Source organism: Dermochelys coriacea, chromosome 2, assembly GCF_009764565.3.
Source record: "Dermochelys coriacea isolate rDerCor1 chromosome 2, rDerCor1.pri.v4, whole genome shotgun sequence".
Lineage (NCBI taxonomy): Eukaryota > Metazoa > Chordata > Testudines > Dermochelyidae > Dermochelys > Dermochelys coriacea.
The window spans coordinates 46,166,166-46,190,601 of record NC_050069.1 but is presented as its reverse complement, the minus strand read 5'-3'; the positions used below and the strand labels follow the sequence as shown (position 1 = coordinate 46,190,601).

The 24,436-nt window shown below is 39.7% G+C and overlaps 1 long non-coding RNA gene across 1 annotated transcript; it reads left to right on the top strand.

Annotated features, from left to right (window-relative positions):
- Positions 1-1,244: 1,244 nt before the first annotated feature.
- LOC122458436 lies at positions 1,245-22,942 on the top strand. Its single transcript, XR_006278485.1, has 3 exons — positions 1,245-1,257; positions 2,570-2,573; positions 22,788-22,942. It is a non-coding gene; the product is annotated as an uncharacterized LOC122458436 (long non-coding RNA).
- Positions 22,943-24,436: the final 1,494 nt, after the last annotated feature.

The window sequence follows — 24,436 nt, the reverse complement described above, 5'->3', positions numbered from 1 at the left end:
CACAGTCAGGCAGATGTGCAGTGATGGAATTTGTTTGTGTGATAAAGGTGATTATCCATGATAGAATAGCTTAAGGCAAATAAGCATGTAGGAACCCTGACAACAGTTGTATGCAGAAGAACATTTCAGCCACTGCTATATAGCCCATTGTCCATGATACTTTGTGATAACTTTAACAGCTCAAATGTCCTGCAGTTGTAATAGTTCAAATCAGAAGGAAAGAATAGTTGGAATTCTGCCTGTTTGTGTGAATAATTCTGTGAGCAATGTAAAGTCTTTATAGGCTTCTTGATGCAGGTCAGAAGATACTTTGTATGTGAGTCCTGCTGATTAGAAATGGCACCTTTTGCAGTCCATTGCCTAAGCAATGATATAGTTAGTCTCTGCCAGATTATGCCTATTATTTGGCTACTGGGGGAAAATATGGTATGTGCAAGAGTACCTTGAACTGACTGATGACGATGTAGTGCACTGGATGAATGTTGGCTGCAATGAAAGAGAAGCCTGGAATAAACTATGTTGAGGGAGGCAGGCATATGTCCACATTAGCCATGGATGAGCCAGTCTGGCTAAAATAAGGACCGAGTCAAACTTTTGTCTAGAACTAAAATCAAACCTTTTTTGAAGCTCAAAAATATTTGGTCAGTGAAATTAAATAATTAATCAATTTGCATTTTGACCTTCCCCTCTACTTCCTGGTTCAAGTCAGGACTAGAAGTAGAAATGCCAAAATACCATGAGTGACTGTTCTTGCAGTATTGTATGGCCCTGCTGGAAGCAAGAAGAACCAGAGGTCTTCAGATAAAGAATGTCCTTGTGCAAATTTCATCCCACGTTAGCAGAGAAAAGATGCTGAATTGTTCACATGCCATTTGGGTGAGCACAGAGACTTCTGGGTGGTAATTTAAACTGAACCCAGGGCCAGATGTCTGAAAGTGCCACTGACAACTCATCCGAGCTCTTTGACCAGTACTGCCTCTTCCTGGCAGCTCAACCTCCCTGCACCTTCCTAGATATTATTACATCAACTTGAGACCCCAATCAGGGATCATACATGCTCTGGAATTAGCATATTGAATGAGCTAGGCACTATGCCAGACATATATTAGAGTTAGTGCAGAAAGCTAATTTTAGCCTTAACTATGGACAAAGACTATTGTCATTCCGTAATTACTCATTATTGTTATTAGTCGAGCTCCGGTGGGCTCTGCACTATACTAACATCTTTTCCTACTGGCTCCCATCCTTGTTTCCCTTGTTCACCTGGAATGCTAGTGGGTTAATATGCACCCCAGAAAGGTTTGCTCTCTGCTAGTACTAGAGAAGGTGATGTCAGAATTACGAGGTGGTTGGGTGGCCTAGTCACAAGCATGGAGACAGCTGGGATAGCTGTCCAGATGTCTGACATAAGGTTTCATAAAACCTCGGACTAGCCTTGATCTTTCTTTTATGCCTAAATGTTTATATGTGTTACCAAGCCATAATGTAAAACTATATAAACACTTTCACATGTCGAACTACAGATTAAATATGGTGCTTATGATGATAATTAAAACCACAAAACACAGCATATTGTGAAAAATGCCACATGCACATTTAATTATGATTCACATTTTCAAGCATGCCGTTAGGGAAAGGACTTACTGAGTGCCTCCTGAGAGTTGTTCAGCAAGTCAAAGGAGATGCTCAGCAGCCTGCAGGATCGAGCCCCTTTATTTGTATAACCTAGAGTAGAGTTTTCTTTATTTTTGAGCCTACCAGTTAGATTGGGAATTGTTAACATTAATTTTTAAGTGGAGGACACTGAGATGTAGGATTTTTCTGCTGTTGCTCTTATTTGATAGAATCATATTCCCAGTTAAGGAACAATTAACCTACTACCCAGGAAGTAGCTCTCGTGAGCCAAACGTTAGTGAGATATCTGTGTTAATAAAGCAGACCAGTTTAGAATAATTTTTACAAGATATACTTTCTACACTGGTATGGCTTGTGGTTCATTTTATATTCATTGCCTTGGCGTGCATATCTCAGAAAGACATGAGAGCCAAGCTTTTCAAATGGGACTCATGGTTTTTTTGGGTATCTCAAATTTTAAATGCCCCAGTTATGGCACGTCATAGAGGGGTCTGATTTTCATGAAATACTGAGACCTCTGAAAACCAGGCCCCTTTACAGTATCTCAAGTTGGGCATGCAATGCTGAGGCACACTTGAAATCTAAAGCTTCTATTACTACAGATTTTTGAAATAATATAGAATGAAAGGTGCTTGAGATGACCTTCTCGGTTACAGAGTTCATCAGTGCAACATTGTGTTGTAGTGCTTTGTCCATTTTTAGATGGTATAATGACTGATATACCCTCCTCTCTTATTGTTTTAAGACATCACATTATTTATTTTACACCTAAATACATACAGAGTCCAGCACTCTGAATCTTTACTCCTAGGAACAGTGCTTGACTTTAATGGGACTGGCTACTCACAGTCGTAAGCACTATGCCTTTGCAAGACAGGGCATATTTTGCATACATCTGACCAAATCTTTGGATTTTAACTCATAATTTCTGCAGAAAAGTGACCAGTTTTCATGATTTTTTGCAAACTATACTAAATAAAACTCCAGTAGAACATTTGTCCTTATTGTTTCACAAGCATTCTAATAGTTTTTTTAAAAAATCGTATTATGTTTTCTCAGCAATATTTTGTGGGCAAAGCATTAAGAATATCAGTGTTTACCAGTGCAATAGAAAAGCAGAGTCTTGGGAATCTTAACTGGTAGCATGAAAAGCAGACACAGTGTTGCCAGTTCTCATGGTTTTATTGTGAGTCTCATTACATTTGGTGATTTTCTTAAAGTCCTAGCTCTGGGAAGAAAGTGATTACGTGAAAAATCTCAGTTTTCATTTTTAAAAAAATTTAAGTTTCTAGCCTATTGCTGAGAAAAGCTTGATCTGAGTGAACATGATCTGAGTGAGCCCTAAAGCACAGAAAAAGAAGGCAAATAAAAAGAATCCAACACTAGCTTAAAATTATTACTTTTATAAAAAATAATTTCATGAATTTTTGATGCTTGACTCCTGGGAAGTGAGGCAAGCAGTAGTATCCTCCCCAACATAGGCGCTGACTCTGTGGGTGCTCCAGGTCGCAAGCACTCACTGAAAAAAACATAGGGCATGCTCAGCACCTGCAAGACCAGATTAATGTTTTGTGGGACCCAGTCCCCAGACCGTGGCCCCGCCACCTGCTCCACCCATGCTTCTCGCAAGGCCTCACCCCAACCTGTCCTCTTCCTCCTGAGGCACTGCCCACTGCTCAGATGGGGGAGAGGGGTCAGAGAGGAGAACCCACTGGCAAAAATAAAAGTAAGTGCCTTTGCTCCCTAAAGTAAAAGCAACATACAGTGATGCTGTAGGAAAGGAAAACCTACAATACAGAATTACCCCTATTGTGTTAATATGTAAAAGAGAGACCAGCTGCTGATGGAACTAGATAAAACATGATCCACCTTGCACAAATGTGAGCTAAATGTTGAGGGGAATGTTTATGTTCACCCTCCTCTAACTTTATTAATTTATTTACATTATAACATGTTTCCATGAAGAATTTCACTTTCTCATACAATTCTGGGCCTAATTCTCCATTGCAATATTTCAGATTTTTACATGTGTTGCATTATTGGGCCACATATCAGCTGGTGTAAAGTAATATAGCTCCATTGAAATCAAAATGTGGCCTTTAACATTTAAGTACTCGTGCAAAAAAGGCAGTGGACCAGGCAGTAAAAAATCAGGCTTCCATGTTTGTTTACACCTCTTCAAAATGGTCATAAGCCTCTACCAAATCAGAGTGGTGTTTCATACTTTCCATGTACAAGTATAAGTGACTACAGGAGGGGAAGGATAGTGGAGAATTGGGTTCTATAGTGTCAAAATAAAAAGCACATTTCTCACCCATGAAAACCCCATCACCCCACAGAAAAAAATAGCAGGGTAGATAGACCTTACAACATATCTTGAAAGTCAACACACTTGATGTCGTTTGAACTAAATTGGAGTGTGAGTTCCAGAACTACCCTGCCCTCAGCCCCAGTCAAAGATTCAGAATACTGTCCGCTCAAGCATCCCAAGTGATCTTAATTGCCAAAGTAAATAATGATTAGAGATCCAAAGGACCCAAGCAATGAAAGGCTTGATGTATCAAAACCAGAGTTGGTAGCATTTCACAGGGTTTGGAATTCTTGGGTTTTTCACTTGGGTTTGCAGAATAGGGTTCTTCAATTTTAGTTGTGTTGAATTATTTCATACAATTGTTTTAACAGACATTTTTCCTAAAATATTTATAAAAAATGTTAACAAAACTCTTACTGGATTTTTGTCTTAACCCAAAAGCTTCCTTTGATGGCCATTTAAGTAACATTTTTAATTTAACCCCTCACCCCAAATTTCACAGAAAAAAATGTTTTTTTAAAAAGAATGAGGAGTACTTGTGGCACCTTAGAGACTAACAAATTTATTTCGGCATAAGTTTTCATAGGCTAAAACCACTTCATCAGATGCATGCAGTGAAAAATACAGTAGGAATATATATAAGAATGCTGTGTGTGTGTGTGTGTGTGTGTATATATATATATATATATATATATATACACACACAGAGAACATGAAAAAATGGGGGTTGCCATACCAACTCTGAGACTAATCAATTAAGGTGGGCTATTATCAGCAGGTGAAAAAAACCTTTTGTAGCGATAATCAGGATGGCCCATTTCAAACAGTTTACAAGAAGGTATGAGTAACAGTAGGGAAAAATTAGCATGGGAAAATAGTTTTTAGTTTGTGTAATGACCCATCCACTCCCAGTCTTTATTCAAGTCTAATTTAATGGTGTACAGTTTGCAAATTAATTCCAGTTCTGCAATTTCTCGTTGGAGTCTGTTTTTGAAGTTTTGTTGCTGTTGAAGAATTGCGACTTTTAGGTCTGTAATTGTGTGTCCAGAGAGGTTGAAGTGTTCTCCGACTGGTTTTTGAATGTTATAATTCTTGACGTCTGATTTGTGTCCATTTATTCTTTTGCGTAGAGATTGTCTGTCTGGTTTGGCCAATGTACATGGCAGAGGGGCATTGCTGGCACATGATGGCATATATCACATTGGTAGATGTGCAGGTGAATGAGCCCCTGATGGTATGGCTGATGTGATTAGGTCCTATGATGGTGTCCCTTGAAAGATATGTGGAGAGAGTTGGCAACAGGCTTTGTTGCAGGGATAGGTTAGTGGTTTTGTTGTGTGGTGTGTGGTTGCTGACGAGTATTTGCTTCAGTTTGGGGGGCTGCCTATAAGCGACGACTGGCCTGTCTCCCAAGATCTGTGAAAGTGATGGATCATCCTTCAGGATAGGTTGTAGATCCTTGATGATGCACTGGAGAGGTTTTAGTTGGGGGCTACAGGTAATGCCTGGTGGCATTCTGTTACTTTTTTTGTCAGGCTTGTCCTGTAGTAGGTGACTTCTGGGTACTTTTCTGGCTCTGTCAATCTGTTTCTTCACTTCAACAGGTGGGTATTGTAGTTGTAAGAATGCATGATAGAGATCTTGTTAGTGTTTGTCCCTGTCTGAGGGATTGGATCAAATGTGGTTGTATCTTAGAGCTTGGCTATAGACAATGGATCATGTGGTGTGGTCTGGATGAAAGCTGGAGGCATGTAAATAAGTATAGCGGTCAGTAGGTTTCTGGTATAGGGTGGTGGTTATGTGACCATCGCTTATTAGCACTGTAGTGTCCAGGAAGTGGATCTCTTGTGTGGACTGGCCAGGCTGAGGTTGATGGTGGGATGGAAATTGTTGAAATCCTGGTGGAATTCCTTTTTTTTTTTTTCAAAATGTTTCATTGTTTCATTTTTTTTAAAAAGCCATTTTGGGCATAAAAAGTTTGTTAAAAAATCTTGAGAAGCTGTAATAAAAAACCAGCCCCTTGAATTGTGCCTCAAATAACTGGAAACTATAGTAGTCTGTGGAGCACAGGAGTAATGGTCTCCCTAAGACCCAGATTGTATTTTCTGTTGGTTAATTTGGGAAGCTGGCTTGGGGAGGAGTTATGCTGTTCGTCTGTTCCAAGATGGTTTAACGAAGGGGTGTCATAAAAATCAGTCTGGTCCATTCTACTTGAATCTTAGGCTCCCTCTGCAGTGATATGCACCATATCGTTCTTTTATTTTTGCTTAGGGTTAACATAACCAGGACTAGAACAGCAGCATATGTGCAACAAAGCTGCTAAAAGAGGAAATATCGAGCTTACAGCTCTTCTTTGCAGCACAGTTGCTTATCAATGAAGCGAATGTACAGCCTAATTAACATAACTGGAACGACTATAATTATGCTATCATTTTGTTTACTTTAGTACATTCTGTTGCGGTGTATGGATAGCAATATTTGTTTTTGAAATATTCCCCCATGCTACATTCAGGCTGTTTAATTATCCTGTTAGTTTCATCTTCTGTAAAGTGTAATCTAGCTGCTGAAAGGTGAGCAAAGTGTTAAAGTCCACAAAACCTTGACTCTGCATGCCATTTTCTACTAGGGATCTGGGGCATAAACCTACATAGCCTTGTTCCAATGAGTACTCCGTACTCCCAGGCATAGTTGTGCTCCAGTCAATGTTACCGATTGCTTCAATGAGGCTTTGCTGGATTAAGCCCTAAAAAAACCCCTGAATAACATGATTCAAGAACATGCCCAGCAGAAAGCACTTTGTGCAGGTTGTTTGTGAAAAGATGATGGGGAAAACCAGTGTCACTAGTTCAGAACTTCATCTAATAAAAGACAAGGAAGCAAATTGATTTCATTTGATTTTCTCTGTGTTTCCCACTGAGCTACTGGATCAACATCACCTCTGTTTTTAGTAAATGCACAATCTTCTTCTCTTGGATTTCATCCAGATAGGATTCCTTCCACAAGTGGATCACAGAGTTGTTATTGTTTTGGGTTTTTTTCGGGGGGGAAGGGGAGTGGACAAGTCAGTTGCTTCCAAGCCACCATCCATTGGACTTACAGAAGCACTCTCAGCACGCTCCCATTTCATGCAACTGGTTTACCCAGATGCCAATGAGGCAAGGGAAAGAGGGCCTTGGGCATGCCTTTTCCTTGACTCATTGGTACATCTGGAGGTGCAGAGAGGGAGCAGTCCCTATGCTAGTCCAAGCCAGAGATTGCTGTTGTGTCTGACTCCTTGAACTCATCCATCTCTGCACACTACACCATCTGGCCCTTTGACAACAAACAAGTTTCACTATTGTTAACAGTGCAGAATCAACCTTATTCATGAGCAAGCTGGATTCTCTTCCATCTTGCATGTCACCAGTACAAATGCCTGTTACTCTCTGTGACAAACTGGGAAATGTCTACATGAATTTTTTATGAAAATGGTACGTGATGCTGTTTGTTTATGGTTGCTTACTATAGAGCTAGATCAAAAGGGATCAAAAAAAGCTGAGTAGCAAAAGTGAAGCAATAGGCCAGATAAGGAGCAACCCCCACAAACACAGAAGCCAGGTATACAGGCACACTGGGAAGAGAGAGACCATTCTAGAATTGGCTGGGGGCCTAGAGAAATATGGCAGGCTGGGACTGACTGATACACATAGAGTCAGAAGGAGTTTGCTGCAAGTATGCAGTCTGCATTCCAGGTCAGGGGTAAGAGTTGTGTTGTTAGACTTTGCTGTACCTTGTTAACCCTATGTCCCTAAATATTGTATTCCTGTTGTCTGTTAAATAACGTGTGTTTTAGAAAGGCTGGCCTGTGTCACTGAAAACATCTGCTGTTTGCATAGTTCCCAAGAACGGAAGTCTCCAACTGGGATCCATGCTCATCTAGATCTGCCGAAGGAACCATGGTGAGAAACAGAGATTCTAAATCCAGTGACCTAGTCACAGAAAAAGAACAAATATTCGTCCCAAAATGTTCATTTTTATAGTTACTATAATTTGTTCTGAGTCTACCTTTAAAGCTGGCACGTACCAGAAATGATGTGTTCAGAATGTGCATGCTAGAGGTGTCCAGATCTTCTCAGGGAACCTCTTATGAAAAATGTGTTGGCTGAAACCTCCTTTCTACCAGAGGAGTCATTCCAAGGCAGGCAGATGTCAATGTCAAACTCAATGCAGCCAATGCATATAATTTTGTTTCGGGGGAGGGATTCATAACATCTTTTCTGAAGAAACAGAACACTGTATAAAGGAAAATAAAACTGAAAGAAATGGGTCTCCTGCTCTCTCCTCCTAAAGAATTATCAGACTGACTCGATTGCCTCCTCTCTGCATTTCCTTAGTGCTCTCAGTCAGGCATTATATGTAAATGAATGCTGCTAACTTGCAAGCTCTCCCTTAAAGGTACATCCAATACTCTTAATAAAAGCTCAATATGTAGATCTTAATCATCTACCAGATGTTTTTATTTACTAGTTCTTTTATTATTTAAAATAGCTCATGGGGTTTTCTGTTTTCACTTGGATCTTATGAAAACATTTTTAACCATGTAGGCCCAAATTCATTGCTGATGGAACACCATTAATATCTTAGACCTACCCCAGAGTCGATCTTGGTCCACGTACATTGCTCTTTGAAGCACAAAATCAGCACAGATGTCTTATCAAGGTACAGGAACGTAGGAATTTATATACTGGATTGGGTATTGAGGAGTATCCATGATATCTTATTATTTGATATTTAATATGCCAAATACTCTTTAACCTGTATGGGTCAAAGAAACCAGCTACAGTGACATATCTGCAACATACTAATTAGTCCTGAATGAACCCAAAAAGGCAAGACTCAGGGGTAAACTAAGGTGTCAGTATCTTTTGAAACTGTGTTGTCATGATGTTGATATTGTGACTCTACATCAAGAAAAGCTGCACTTCAGGATGTAGTGTAGATGGGAAAGCAGTTGGTCTTACCCCTCTTCACATACTTGGGACTCCAATCCACTTTCAGAATGGTGTCCTTCATGATGTGATAATGTCACAATTACAGTTGGGTCAATGTTGCAAAAGCTTCTCACAAGTATTCGCTTGAATTTTTAAGTGGCTTGTTGACTTTTCACAAATACTCTAGTGAATGAGCTTTATTAGTACAACTACTTAGAAGTAACATTTTTTTACCTGAATGCTATTGGCCAAAGGCAAGTTGCACACTTAATGCAAATATAGACCGCTTATTTTATATCCAAAAATACTATTCAAAATGTAGATAGTTACCCAACTCATCCAATAAGGAATAGAAGAAATATAACATGCAACTTACGTACAATAACTTTTACTGTTAGGGTGGCCTATCATTTTTTTGGTATAGGAATTATTTTTCTTGTTTAAACCTAAACAAATAAATGGCTTCAATAACTGACGCAACATGAATTCCACATTTCAAGTATTCAGAGTGAGCTGTGAATGACCTGCAAACCTTATTCGCTGAAGAAATGTGTAAATAACAAAAAAAAATCTGTAAATAATGAATTTCAAAAATTGTTCATATAGAAAGAGGAAAAAAGATGCAAAATACACTGACCAGTTAGTTACAAATTTATCCAATCAGCTCCAGTCAGGAGATTTGAGGCAGTGTAGTGACTGAGGATAGAATAAGGATTGTGCACTCATTTTGATACACTATTTCTATTATAATACTTTCTTCAGAAGTACAAGTAGAGTTGGTCAAAACATTTCCATCAAAACTATTTATGACAGAAAATGGCTTTTTGTTTAAATGGAAATTCTAATGAAAAAGTTTGGGGTTTCTTTAAAAATGTTGAGGTTTCACTGAAAAAACTGAACATTTTTCAGTGTTCTGCAACTCAAAACCAAAAAATTTTGGTTTAAACTGGAAACTTAGTTTTTGTTTGTCAAAAACATCATCAAAATATTTAATGTTTAGGTTTTCAGTTTTGTGATGAAAGCCTAAAATTTTTTTACAGGAAGAAAAATCATTTTATGACCAGCTCCAAATACATACTGATAGTATCATAATTCTCAGTGGAGTTCTAATAGAACATGCCATAACAAATAGTCCGACACCCACCCTTGCCAATAGAACTGAGATCTGTAGTAGCCGCTCAGAAGGTAGAGACAAGTACGTGGCGGCAGAAATAGCTTGTAGCTTGTTTCCTCTTTCCTATTGCCCTTTTTCAGCCCTTTGCCACAGAATTACAGCTGCTGTTTTCCTCTTCGTACTGCATAAGCAGGTATCCCATTGTCTATGACCATAACCAATTAGTGTTGTTACCGGGTTGTGAATCATTAACAAAGGCTGTCTTCATTGGTAGAGACAAACATCAATTTGTGCTATATTTCCACTTTGTTTCCAGTTCCCTTTTCCACTCTTGCCCACTCATCTTACTCTCTATCATATTCAACCCACACTGCTTCTGCATCCTTTGCCTTCTCTGCAGAGAAGGCAATCTGTCTTTGCCTTCTTCCTATACCCTCTTCTCCACATAGGCTCTATATCTCCTTCATCTAGTAGGTATCTGAAATATTACACGTTCCTTCTCTTGATCTCCAATAGTCATACTCAAAAATGCACAGCTGCAGACTTGTTCCACATTCTTTTTATTTTTTGTTTATGCAGGTGACTACACTACTGCCTAAAGGGTCCAGCTGTTGCAGTCATGTAGAGCAACAGGTTATGTCTATGCTTGAACAAGCATAAATTTTGTGGTCATTGGCATATTTTTTGTATGATGGGCAGAACACTCGACCTTCCAGGAAGCTCTGTTCTATTGGTTTTTAAACATTGGAATTAAGTAGTGTTTTCTTTTGCAGGTGGATTTTCAAAAGCACCTGAGTGAGATAGGAGCACAAGTCCCATTGAAAATGGTCTAATTTTCAAAGATTCTGAGCTCCAACAACTCCCCATTAATGTCAGGATGATTAAGAAATGGCATCATGATGGGTTCCAACCTGAATCCCATGCAGTCCTCTTGGGCCACATGGATGGTGACTGCAATGAAGGATTTTAGGAGATGGGGGTGCAAAGTGGAGCAAAATGGAAGGATCGTCATGGCATCAATTATGTTTATGAGGGCCTCAAACATTGTTTTCCAGGCCATTTGTAAAGTGCCAAGTCCATCCCAGAAATACTTCACAAAAGTTGGATAGGAAGTGACAAAAAATTCTGCACCTAGTTGAAACTGCAGGGGGTAGGTAGAACATATTTTCCTTAAATAGAAGTTTGCCAGGGCACTAGAATCAACATACCTACTCCTGTAGAAAGGGCCATGGAGTCTTTACTGACCAGAGGTAAGGAAGACTTAGGTTTTATGTCTCATCCAAAAAACAATCCCTCAAACAAAGCTATGCTAATTGTTTTTTGGATGGCAGCAGTCCTCACAGGATGAACATTGGTGACTACAAGGCACCAAGTCCCTGCAGAAGCCAATTACCATGGATGGAGTTTTCTGTCCTGGACTACTTTATGTACCAGAAAATAGGAAACGAGATTCTTTCCCAAGATCAAAGGATCACCTGTAAACTGAAGAAAATGACAAGAATAATGTTTTTATATTCAAAATAGACATAGTTTAATTGTGGTATTTTTCTATTCTCAGAAAATTTCTGATACATTTCCCACATGTGACAATTCACATGGTAGTGCATCACTTCAGGTGTGTCTTTCATGTTGTATTAGACTGAGACAAATGCAACATGATTTGATGCCTGCAACCTGCTTTGGATGTGACGTGAAAGATTTGAAAAAAGATGCATTTTTCAGGGGAAACAGAATATCTGTGGACATGTTTTCCCTTTGAAAAGAGGCAACTGTTTTTGAACTATATGCCGACTGAAGTTGGGTGTATCAAATAAATACAGTTAGTTAGCAGGGAAAATTCTTCCCATTTGGAAAAAGAAAAGGAGTACTTGTGGCACCTTAGAGACTAATAAATTTATTTGAGCATAAGCTTTCGAGAGCTACAGCTCACTTCATCGGATGCATGTAGTCGTGCATCCGATGAAGTGAGCTGTAGCTCACGAAAGCTTATGCTCAAATAAATTTGTTAGTTTCTAAGTGCCACAAAAAGAAAAGGAGTACTTGTGGCACCTTAGAGACTAACAAATTTATTAGAGCATAAGCTTTCGTGAGCTACAGCTCACTTCATCGGATGCATTTGGTGGAAAAAACAGAGGGGAGATTGATATACACACACAGAGAACATGAAACAATGGGTTTATCATACACACTGTAAGGAGAATGATCACTTAAGATAAGCCATCACCAGCCTCATGGCGGGGAAAGGAGGAAAACCTTTCATGGTGACAAGCAAGGTAGGCTATTTCCAGCAGTTAACAAGAATATCTGAGGAACAGTGGGGGGTGGGGGGGGGGAGAAATAACATGGGGAAATAGTTTTACTTTGTGTAATGACTCATCCATTCCCAGTCTCTATTCAAGCCTAAGTTAATTGTATCCAGTTTGCAAATTAATTCCAATTCAGCAGTCTCTCATTGGAGTCTGTTTTTGAAGCTTTTTTGTTGAAGGATAGCCACTCTTAGGTCTGTGATCGAGTGACCAGAGAGATTGAAGTGTTCTCCAACTGGTTTTTGAATGTTATAATTCTTGACGTCTGATTTGTGTCCATTCATTCTTTTACATAGAGACTGTCCAGTTTGACCAATGTACATGGTAGAGGGGCATTGCTGGCACATGATGGCATATGTCACATTGGTAGATGCGCAGGTGAACGAGCCTCTGATAGTGTGGCTGATGTGATTAGGCCCTATGATGGTGTCCCCTGAATAGATATGTGGACAGAGTTGGCAACGGGCTTTGTTGCAAGGATAGGTTCCTGGGTTGGTGTTATGTGGTGTGTGTGGTTGCTGGTGAGTATTTGCTTCAGATTGGGGGGCTGTCTGTAAGCAAGGACTGGTCTGTCTCTCAAGATCTGTGAGAGTGATGGGTCGTCCTTCAGGACAGTCTCTACGTAAAAGAATGAATGGACACAAATCAGACGTCAAGAATTATAACATTCAAAAACCAGTTGGAGAACACTTCAATCTTTCTGGTCACTCGATTACAGACCTAAGAGTGGCTATCCTTCAACAAAAAAGCTTCAAAAACAGACTCCAACGAGAGACTGCTGAATTGGAATTAATTTGCAAACTGGATACAATTAACTTAGGCTTGAATAGAGACTGGGAATGGATGAGTCATTACACAAAGTAAAACTATTTCCCCATGTTATTTCTCCCCCCCACCCCACCCCACCCCACCCCCCACTGTTCCTCAGATATTCTTGTTAACTGCTGGAAATAGCCTACTTTGCTTGTCACCATGAAAGGTTTTCCTCCTTCCCCCCATCCCCCGCTGCTGGTGATGGCTTATCTTAAGTGATCACTCTCCTTACAGTGTGTATGATAAACCCATTGTTTCATGTTCTCTGTGTGTGTATATCAATCTCCCCTCCGTTTTTTCCACCAAATGCATCCAATGAAGTGAGCTGTAGCTCACGAAAGCTTGGGCTCCAATAAATTTTAGTCTCTAAGGTACCACAAGTACGCCTTTTCTTTTTGCGAATACAGACTAATGCGGCTGCTACTCTGAAACCTGTCATAAGTGCCACAAGTACTCCTTCTCTTTTTGCGGATGCAGACTAACATGGCTGCTACTTTGAAACTTCCCATTTGCATTAATTCTTGGAGTTTCAAATTGTTTGTTTGAGCTCATGTTAATTTCTGCCTCCTTTTTTTACTACTCCCTCACTAAAATAAAACACACTCTCCGGTAAATATAAGGAAAAAGTTTCTCAATGTTGAGATGTTTTAAACTGTGGAAAGGAAGTATAGAAGCCCCAGTCATAATTGTCTTAGACAAAACACATTAGAGAATAATGCTGCATTGTTAGGGAGATGTATTAGGTAGGTAACTCCTGTATGATAATCTAATATTCTATTATATTTTCAGTTATGTGCACTAAAAGTGTATCCAGGAGCTGAGTAGAAAATAGTTTCACCATCTGGTGAGGTTTCAACACATTTTTCCTGTCCTCCATCTGAACAAAAAGCTGAAATCTCAAAAATTGTCACAAATAAAAAATTCACAAAAAAAATTTCAGTTGTAGCCAACCGAAACATTTCAATAATTTTGAAACATTTCATTTAGATTTTGACTGGTTTTTAGTTTAAATATTTTTTACTATAATTAGCCTAATTTTGAAACAAAAAGTTCCTTTGCACTGGAGAATCACATTTTTTAGTTTCAAAAATGTAGACATTTAAAAAAAAATTCAGGTCAAGAAATTCATTGAAACTTCACCTTTTCCACAAAAAGTTTGGATATGGACATATCATTTTGGGACTAAATTTTTTTGTTGAAGAAAGGCCAACCAGTGCTAGTGTGTACACATACCGTATGGCACAAACATTCTGGCACTCACGAATAGTGACACAATAATGTCATTGGAAGTTGTGGACAGTTGGCATAATAGAAAATCAGTTCATGTATTTAAATTCTTGAATAAAGATTTATTTGCCTAACTTGAGGTACCCACCTTTAAAAATTTTACTACAACAGCCAATGATGAGCCTCTAGAGAGTGGGGAGAGGGATCAAACATATGGACTCATCTGAACCTCTTGCGTCTGCAAAACTGGGTTGCAAAAATATAAGGTTTTTTTACTTCGTTTTTTGGCAATATTTCATCTTCTTCCTACTTGCTGTCAGTGGAAATACCATAAGAACAGTCTTCATACCAGCATTTTGGTGTTTGGGCTTATGCTTTGGGAATGAGGGAGTTCAGATGAGAGAGAAAGGCAAGACGATTTAACCAAGCCTTTTCAAACTTCAGAAAAGGTTTGGTTTGGGTTCAACCCAAAGGTTGGGAGAAGGCTGGGCTGGTTCTTCTTTGAAACTACTAACCAGCTAAACCCTCAAGATACCAAATTATGTTATGATTCTTTGTGAACCTTAAATAACTTTTCATTTATTATCTGTGCAAATTCTACTCCAAGAAAATAATTGAAAGTTGTCACTTTGTCAGAGAGAATCTCTGCAGTGTGCAAAAGCCTTGGATAAAATACCTAACTAAATGCATCATGGAAAACAAACAAATCCTGGTGATGATAAAAGGCTAATTCAATAACTTAATCTGATCAAAAGATTGGTCTTGTAAAATCAATTACATTTGTCTTCAAACACAAAGACATAGAAAAGGTTCTCAGAAGAAACAAATTCTCCACAGGAATTGAACCATGAATTGATTTATGAATATACTTCCTTAAAAGAAAATATAACTTAATTCCTAAACTACTCCCACTAAGAACCAACGGGCATTTTGTCCCTTTTGTACTAGTTTAGCAAATCACTGAATGCATGTAAACAACATTTTGTATACAGCACGTGATTTATATGCTGTTTCTCATAAATGTTTACAAGGAGAACAACAGCAACCCATAAAGCCGTCAGCTCTGGTGTTTTCCTTCAAAATAAATCCAGCTCAGAAGCTCAGGGCAGATTGGGATTTCAGTGCAATAACTGACAATTTATAAATCATCCGTTTTATTTCACAATGAAAGTGCACATCTGTAATCCATATTTATTTCACATTAATAATTGTGAGGGTGCTGCTGCTTTAATTGTTTTCTGTCATATATATTTAATCTTACTGAATAACCCTACACAGTATTCTAAAGGGACCATTTGTTTTACAACTGGGAAATATGCAGAGATGAATTGTTTCAAATGTTTTCAAATACAATACTGAAACGCACAGAAGTCCCGCACTTCCAAGAGTTTACTAACGAAAGCCACATTTTCATTCATTTATGTTTAAGAGAATTACTTCATACCCCTTCCAAACATCAACTTCAAACATGAAAAATGAGCAAAACAAAGAAAATATTTTAATTAGTAAAAAATGACTACAAATGTTGACTCACTTCAGAAATGCTTTCTGTAGTTGCAGGACTTCGTTTTCCTTTGTGTATACAGAATATTTACAATTGTAACTATTTTTTCAGAGATTTTAGGAAGCTGATGAGTATATGCCAGAGAGAAGGTGATTTAAAGCAAAAAGGGCTAGATTATACATTTTCAACCAGCCCTGATGAACGGGCACATCTTTCCAGGCCCCATTTAGGTAATCCTTATACCACGCCTTTGCTCATATCCTCAGCTTATCTATTTTCCCTCTGTGTCTACAAAATACTTAGTCTGTTGAGGGCAAGTCAAAAAATATTCAGGGCAGAGATGATCTTTATGTTCTGTGCTTCTACAGCACCTAGCACAATGGGATCCTTGTCTACGGCTCATAGGTGCTGGGGTAATACAAATAACAAATGCGATCTGGACCACATTCACCTGCCATTCTGATATCACTTCCTGGGATTACAACTGTACAGACTGCCCTGGCTCTCTGTCTCAATGGTCCATCTGAACTGGGTGAGAATCAAGGTCGTCTTGCCCTTCTTCAAGGCTCATATTTATGGAACTTATTTCCTTAGGATGTACCCTACAACTCAGTACAAAGCCTTGCTATTCAAGTGACTACTACTTTTCCTGTTTTAGCTTGCTTTTTCTCCCATACATCTTCCTTTTGAAACACATTCCCTCCCCCACCCCCTCTTTTTTTTTTTTGGCCTGCTTCAGTATTTGTAGCTGGTTTATTTGAACACCAAGTCCAATTTGGTTTGATTTTTGTTTGTCATGTCCAACATCCGGATTCTATTTTGAGATGGCAGCTTTGTAAATTAAGGGTCCAACTGCCAACCTCATCCACATGAGACATCCCATTTAGGTCAATGAGATTGTTCAACTAGGTAAGAGTTTAAGAATTTGCTTCAGAATCCTAAGAGAGCTGGAGAGTCATAGGGAATGGTGTGTGTGTGTTTGTGCGTGTGTGTGTGTGTGTGTGTGTGTGCATGCATGCACAGACCCTTACCATGGCTAAAGTCATCTAAGTCTAAATGTTGCTTTCCTCCACAATGTAAAGATTGCGTATCTTAAATCTTCTTTATAACAATGAGGTTCCCAGTGCCTGTGCCTAATATCCCTCCTAAATCAAAATGCTGAAGATGTAATCAGGTGGCTACATGTTTCACTAAGCATTCAAAATCATTATCCTGAAATCCATTGGGGAACTAGGTGAGATGCTCTCAGTTCAGCTCTCAGTAGATTGTAGGTCAGTAGCACAAAGACATACTATACAATTGGACTCAAGTGGTAGTCTCAGCTTGTGAGAGGCCGAGGACAAATTAGTTAGACTCCCCTCAAACTTTTAAGGGAAACGTTTCAGCGTGGGCACAGTTCAGATTGCTGCTGCTGCCTGACCTGTGGAGAAATAGAAGGCTTAAAGGTTCCAGAAATTGAGCAGTGAACAATTTAGGTGTTTGAACATGACAGGAAACAGCAGAGCATTTCTATGAGTATTTGGTGAATTTGAGTTCTTAAAGGATTGGGCAACTAGATTTTTTTAATGGTAGATTATAAAGGAAAATAAAACCCAACCTGAAACTCCATACAAACATTAATTCACCATAAATACCCAATATTTTATATTATATTTTAAAGGTAGCTGATTTGCACTTGTTCCGTGAATCAGACAATTATAAGGTAAAAATGCGCTCAAAGACAAAAGTCACTGGTCCAATATTATAGGTGGTATTGTATGTACTTAATTCATTATGCATGTCAGGAGAAAATCAATAGCAAGCAATCTAGTACACTCCAGTATTAAGTCTTGTCTAGACTAGAGCTTTATGTCATGTTATAATACATGTGTAATTGCCAGTTAATATGTGCTAACTAACACTATTGTAAATAATAATGTAAGCCCTTCACAGTCTAGTGAAGCAGGACCAAGAACAAACATTAGTGTCCCAGAATAAACATTTGTAATGTGCCTACATTATCACTTAACAGTGGTATTAAATGGCCTTCCTATTGGAAAGATAGTCTAGTGGATAGGGCATAAGCATAGGACTAAGACCACCTAGGGTCAAGTGCCTGCTCTGCCACAGATGTCCTTCAGGATTTTGTGCCAGCCACTTCGCCAATCTTTGCCTCAGCTTTCCTTCTGTAAAATGGGGATGATAGCACTTCTGTACCTCACTGGGGCACTGTGAGGATAAATATATTACAGATTACAAGGTGCTCAGGTACTATAGCAATAATGGGGACCACATAAGTACCTAAGCTAGACAGATTTAACAAGGCCAAGTCAAGAAAAGGCTAGAAGGTTGCCTTGGTGATTCAGCGTAATCAGGCTGACAAGAAGATGCAAGTAAATGAGGGCTTTGTGCTTGGTCTCCCAAAAGTTCATTTTATGGCACTATAAGACAGCGGAAGGGATGAATGCACTTTTTAGTAACCCCCTTTTCTACTGCCAGGACAAAGGTAATGGTGGCTATCAGATGTAATGATGTGCCATGTGTATCTACTTTTGTTTTTCTGTAGTTAAAGCAATGCAGCTTTTTGTTTTCCTTTCAGGGTTTTGATGCTATGCGTCTTCACTATTTGAATTTGCAACAAAAGAGATTTAGAATCGGAAATAACTTTTAAGTGGTATTTTTACTATTGTCTCAGGGGTCTGACTCACAGATTGTCTGTCATGTTCCCCCAACCAACTAACATTTCTGCCTAAGCACCGCAAACAACATTATAAAGTAATGACACTATTTTTACATTTATTTTGCTGCGTACTGGGTAGATGGATCTGGTTGAAAAGATACTTTTACACTGTAAGAGAGTGGACTGTGTTTTTATTTTGAGAAAGGAGCACCAGTTTCTGCAAGGGGAGAGTGACTGACCTTGCTGGAGGGCCCTTGGTCAGACAGCTACAGGACCCCATGTGGGCCCCCTTCTCCCACAGCTTCATGAATTGGAGGGAAGGAGCACTTCCCATGGATGGGGTTAAACTATCAGGGTGAAATCCAAGCCACACTGAAGTCAGTGACAAAGCTCCCATTGACTTCAGTCGGACCAGGATTTCACTCTCAGGAATATCCCATTTCCCATCAGCAAGGAGCAGCCCATGCCTTCACAGCCTTTGGACTGTAGTGATATTGCCTCATTCTATGACTATGGATGTCAGCTGCCTGCCTTAATGCTTTCTCCACTGCCACACTCTCTTTATTACCAGCCTCCCTGTCTCTCCTCTTCTCCATCCTTCTCACCCTTTTTATATTTCCTTCCCCCGAGAAATCCACAGTGTGCTCTTGTTGATTATAAGGACTATTCTACTCTATGATTTAGTTATTTTATGGAGCAGTACGTAATGAATTGCAAACTTACACAGGTTATGATTTGATGCAGATGTCTGAGATATATTGAATAATAGTAACACAAAACCTTTAACACCAGGCTGGTGCATGAATTCAGAAATAACCCAAAAGGAAAAGTGTTACCTCCAAACCACCAACATCAAACAGACCTGTCTTTTTCAGAGCTCTCTTAGTCACCTGAACCAGATCCTCAAGGGATTTATCTCTATTTCAAACTCCATGAGGGAATTCAGTTAGGCACCTAAATCCCCTTGAGGATCTTGTGTGTCACTTTGTTGCAAAACACACCTAAAACAAAATTAGTTTCTGTTCCTTCTTGAATTTTGGCTGAGAATTTAATTAAGGATTTATTGATTTTCAGAGTGTCTCCTTGGCTAAGCTGGAAACAATCTTTAATCAGAGTTTCCTCCATGGAGGAGAAGGGATAGGGCTGCAAGGTTATAGGGCTGAAGCAATAATGCAGGTATCCCAAACTCATTCAACTTAACTTCCAATACTACCAGTCACTTAACTTATGGAAGAACAGCTTTTCTTACAAGTATCATCCAGAAAAGCTTCAGATGAGTAATGAAATATCGGGTCCTATAATCTCACATTAATGCTTACAATTCAAGGCTTTATTACTTTGGAAATCAAAAATTAATCCTAGAAAATTTCCGAAATTCAAAACAAAAAGTCCGTGTGTTTTTTCAGTACAACTAATGATAGAAAAAAATCAAAGCTGTGAACTAAAGCAAAGCTGTTCTGAATGCCATATTTGTATTGTTATTGATTATTGGTAATATTCATTGAGAACCAACTCTATGTTTGGTTCTGTACAAACATAGAAAGAATGTTCTCTCTCCCTCAGGAAGTTTAAAATTTAGATCAGAGTTATACAGTTCAGACATCTCATATGCAGGAAATGGGCTCAATCTTAATGTGGTGCAAATGTATGAAAATAAATTTATCTTTCTTGGTGGCTTAATGGAAGAAGTGATTTTTAAGGCTGGATTTGAGTGATGAGGGGCAAGAATTCCAAGTGTAAAAGTGATGTGAAGGAAGGCATCAAGATGAATGGGGAAAAGTTTCAAAAGTGACATCAGGAAGGAGGCTTCAGGAGAGCATAAGAGGGGGTAGAGGTAGGGAGAACAAAGATCAGAGCTATGGGGAAGGGCATTTTAATGGACCTTGACGGTAAGGACAAGAAACTTGAACTTCATGCCAAAGGTGAGTGAAATCCAGCAAAGGGACTCAAAGGTAGGCCTGATGTGATCAAAATGGCAGGAAGGAGAAGTTCTACCAGCAGCAGCAATTAGTGTATAGTACGCTAAAGGGGGACAAGATCAGATGAGATGAAGTGAGTCTAAACGAGTCAGCAGGGTGGTAGTTGACAGTGGCTGTGTGTCATTTGACAATGGTAAAAAAAGAAATCAGTGTTGCTTTCTTCTAACACTGAACAGAGAACTTCAGTAGAATAAAGGGTATTTAATCCCTAAAGCTACTTTGTCTTTCTATATGATTTGTTGCAGAACTTTCACTTAGAACCTTCCCCAGGCCCTATTGCCTGACATCCTGCTTCAGACATGGAGCAATGCTACAGTCTCCGCACACAGCGCAGGCCAAATCACTGATCTTTCTAGTTTTTTGTAAGCACAACTTTGGAGGCCAGAGAAATAACACAACGGAAAAAACTTTTTCTGCCTCCCCCCTCAAAACCATTCACCACAGAAGCTGGATGCAATCTGACCCTCTATTTTTAAATAATATCCATCCCTTAACGCATCTCCATTGGCATTTAAATCAAGCCATTTAATTTGTTTTCTTCACAGCTTCCCTCATTCTTTTGAATGCAGTACATCTTATTTCTGAGAGGGTTCATTTGACTTATAGGAATGGACATCTGCTCATCCCAGTCTCATGTGGTCTCCCTGGACGGGAGAAAAATGATGAACCTTGCATGCCTTTACTATCTCCAGGGAAATAACTGTGGCCACAGATATAGAGTGGAAAGAAATGAGTGATCTGTGCTTTTCCATCATCCTTTATTTGCACTCTTCATGGCTTCTTTTCTCTTCAATATTGTGCATTTGCTTGTGTTCTGCTGGTAATCCAGTAGAAATTGAAACCTTTGCCCTCGTGACTGTGAAGTTTTTACCATGCAGTGGATGTGGCATAAGAACCTACCTAGAGAACTAGATAATAGCCAAATATTTGTCAAATGCAAGGAATTTTAGAAGTAATAAAAAATGCTGTGCCAGATCTTACTCTCCTTTGCCCTTGTGTAAAACTGGAATAATTCCATTGGCTTCAGATGTACTCTGGATTGACACCAGTGTAAATGAGAGGAGACTTGGCTCCTTTAGATAGCAGTTTTCAGAGTAGCAGCCATGTTAGTCTGTATTCACAAAAGGAAAAGGAGGTCTTGTGGCACCTTAGAGACTAACAAATTTATCTGAGCATAAGCTTTCGTGAGCTACAGGTCACTTCACCAGATGCATCGGATGCATCCGATGAAGTGAGCTGTAGCTCACGAAAGCTTATGCTCAAATAAATTTGTTAGTCTCTAAGGTGCCACAAGTCCTCCTTTTCCTTTTTAGATAACAGTGTTCAATATGTAAAAACTCCAGCAAAATTATAGTGAAAGAGGATAATGTACAGTGCTTGAAAGATCTTGTGCAGATCAAAAGAAGAGAGCTGGGGAAAGTGTGGACAATGAAATCTGAAACAAAGAGAAACTGGTGTCTAAATACCACAGCACCTGTTATAATGGAAATTTGGGTATAGATAAATAACATTTGCTTGGTTTCAGGTTTCTTTACAAACTCAAAAGCCAGATGAGATTTGTCAAAAGGTTTTCTAGAGGCAGCTGGGTTTTGCCACCTTAGAGCCTGGGTTTAAAGACTGAAGTGGGCATGGAAAGATTTAGGATTTTACATTAACAATCATGCAAATTTCATGGCTTGCCTCTTACTAAATTCAAAATTTTAAATCATTTCTACTGACATCCCTTTGTTGGATCATTCAGAAGCAAGACAGGGTTAAGGAATTAACATTGTAGGTCTGTGCGCCGTAGGGTCCCAGCTACCAGAGTCATGTGAGTGTCACAATCTCAGCTATCAGCTTAAAATAATTTTTAGTGCTTAGTCGCAAAGAAAATATTGAAAAAGTGGCCTGAGTGTAACCAATGTAGAGACATCTGTCTGAGTCTGTAGACAGCCTGGAAAATAGCTCTGAGAGGTGTGAACTGTCCCATTCATCTCAACTGGAGAATCCATGTGCTCTGGGTGCCTGTCAACACCATCTCAGAAGAAGATTGTCTGTGGCAGAAGAAGAGGAATAGCTGGCCTAGCCCATCTACCCAAGCAGATATCCCATCAGCTGGGTTATGTTCTGGTCCTCTCCATTATTATCACTGCTGCCTCTCCAGGGAAGAGAGTAGGCCCTTGCTACCACTTCTGGAAGATTCAAGTGGCCCCATGCCACCCCATTCCAAATGGCCAGGGGCTATGAGGTTGAAATCACAGTAGAGTTTTATTTCATGATGTGTCTAGAGCAGTGGTTCCCAAACTGGGGTTCACGAATGCCTGGAGGTTCGCAGAACATTACAGGGGGTTCGCCAGAAAAATTTCACTAATGGCGGCCAGAGGACCCAAGGCATTGGAGGCAGCAGGTGGGACCCAGTTAAAGGGCAGACAGCCCGAGCCCCAGGGAGAGCAGGGCAGGGTAGTTGGGTCTGGCAGCCTGAGCCCTGCCCCTGTGAATAGGGGAGCCGGCAGCCTGAACATCAGTGCTCCACACGGGGCTGGCAGCCCGAGCCCCAGGGAGAGTGGGGCCCGGCAGTTGGGGCTGGCAGCCCGAGCCCTGCCCCTATCAGCAGGGGAGCTGGCCGCCTGAACCCCAGTGCTCTAGCTGCTGTATTTTTGTTACCATTTTCAACAACATACTTATGCGAGAAAGCGTTTTCCTTGTATGCACATCTGAAAACCAAATACAGAAACAGACTTGATGCTGAATCAGACCTGAGACTTCTTCTTTCTCCAGTGGTTCCGGACTTCCAAGAGCTATGCAGAGCAAAGCAAGCGCATCCATCGCACTGAGGAAGTTTAAACTTAAATCCCTGGAAATATTCATTTTTAGGAGGGGGTTCACGAGATTTCACAATTTAGTGAAAGGGGTTCGCGGGTTGTTAAAGGTTGGGAACGACTGTTCTAGAGCCCTGGATTGCTTTAGCTTGGCCTGGGTCAAAGATGAAACTGAAAGCAGAGCTTGATGATGAATCTTGTGCAACATTTTCTTTTATCTAGACAATAGCTCCTCTTTTTAATAATGAGAACTGAAGGCACTCAGAAATCCGCACAAAAAGCAGAAGGGAGCACCCTAATGTATTACAATGCCATGAGTTAAATACCATGTCCCATCATGAACTAATGTGACAGACTACAGTAAAAATATGCATTATGGTGAGTTACTGCATATGCAAGTCATTATTTCCAATAGCAATATCTTGCACTACCATGAGCCATTGATGTATCTCAGGGGAAATTGCAGGATATCTCCCTTAATTAACTTGAATCACTAGTGTATAAAAGTAAACAGTCAATACTGCCTTGATCTTCCCCGGCTTGAGTGTGCAGAAGGTGTGTTCTTCCAGGCCTCATTGGCTGAGAAATATGGATTTACAGGTCTTTAGTCCTGATTATCAGTACTGGACAACTCCACTATAAAATAATGTTCATACTATTATTTGAAAGATAATCTCCCCCAGGCAGCATATCCTGGTTATACAGACTGCAGTATGTAGACACACATTTTCCCTTTCTTTGTCTGAGCATAATGTCAACAGACAGAAAAAGGACTGAGTTGGGCTTGATTAATGTTAGCACATGGTTACAAGGGTGACATGTGTTAATGGTGCAGTTATCACAAGTTAATGACACCCACTATTCCCTCAAGCCCAATGTCCTTCCCTCTCTGCAGAAGCCAAATAATACCACAGGGAAAAATTCATACCAAAGCTGACAGGAAATCCCAACTGCTTCATTTTAGGGAGCCAGCAAGAACTGCTGAGGCAAAAGGAGGCGGTGGGCGGAATAAGGATCCTGACTAAGATCTGATTCCCAATGTGGTCTTTTACTTGTTTTGAGTGGGTAAAGCATTCATGAAGGGAGACAGGAAAAAGAAAAGAGGTGTGAGAAAACAGTG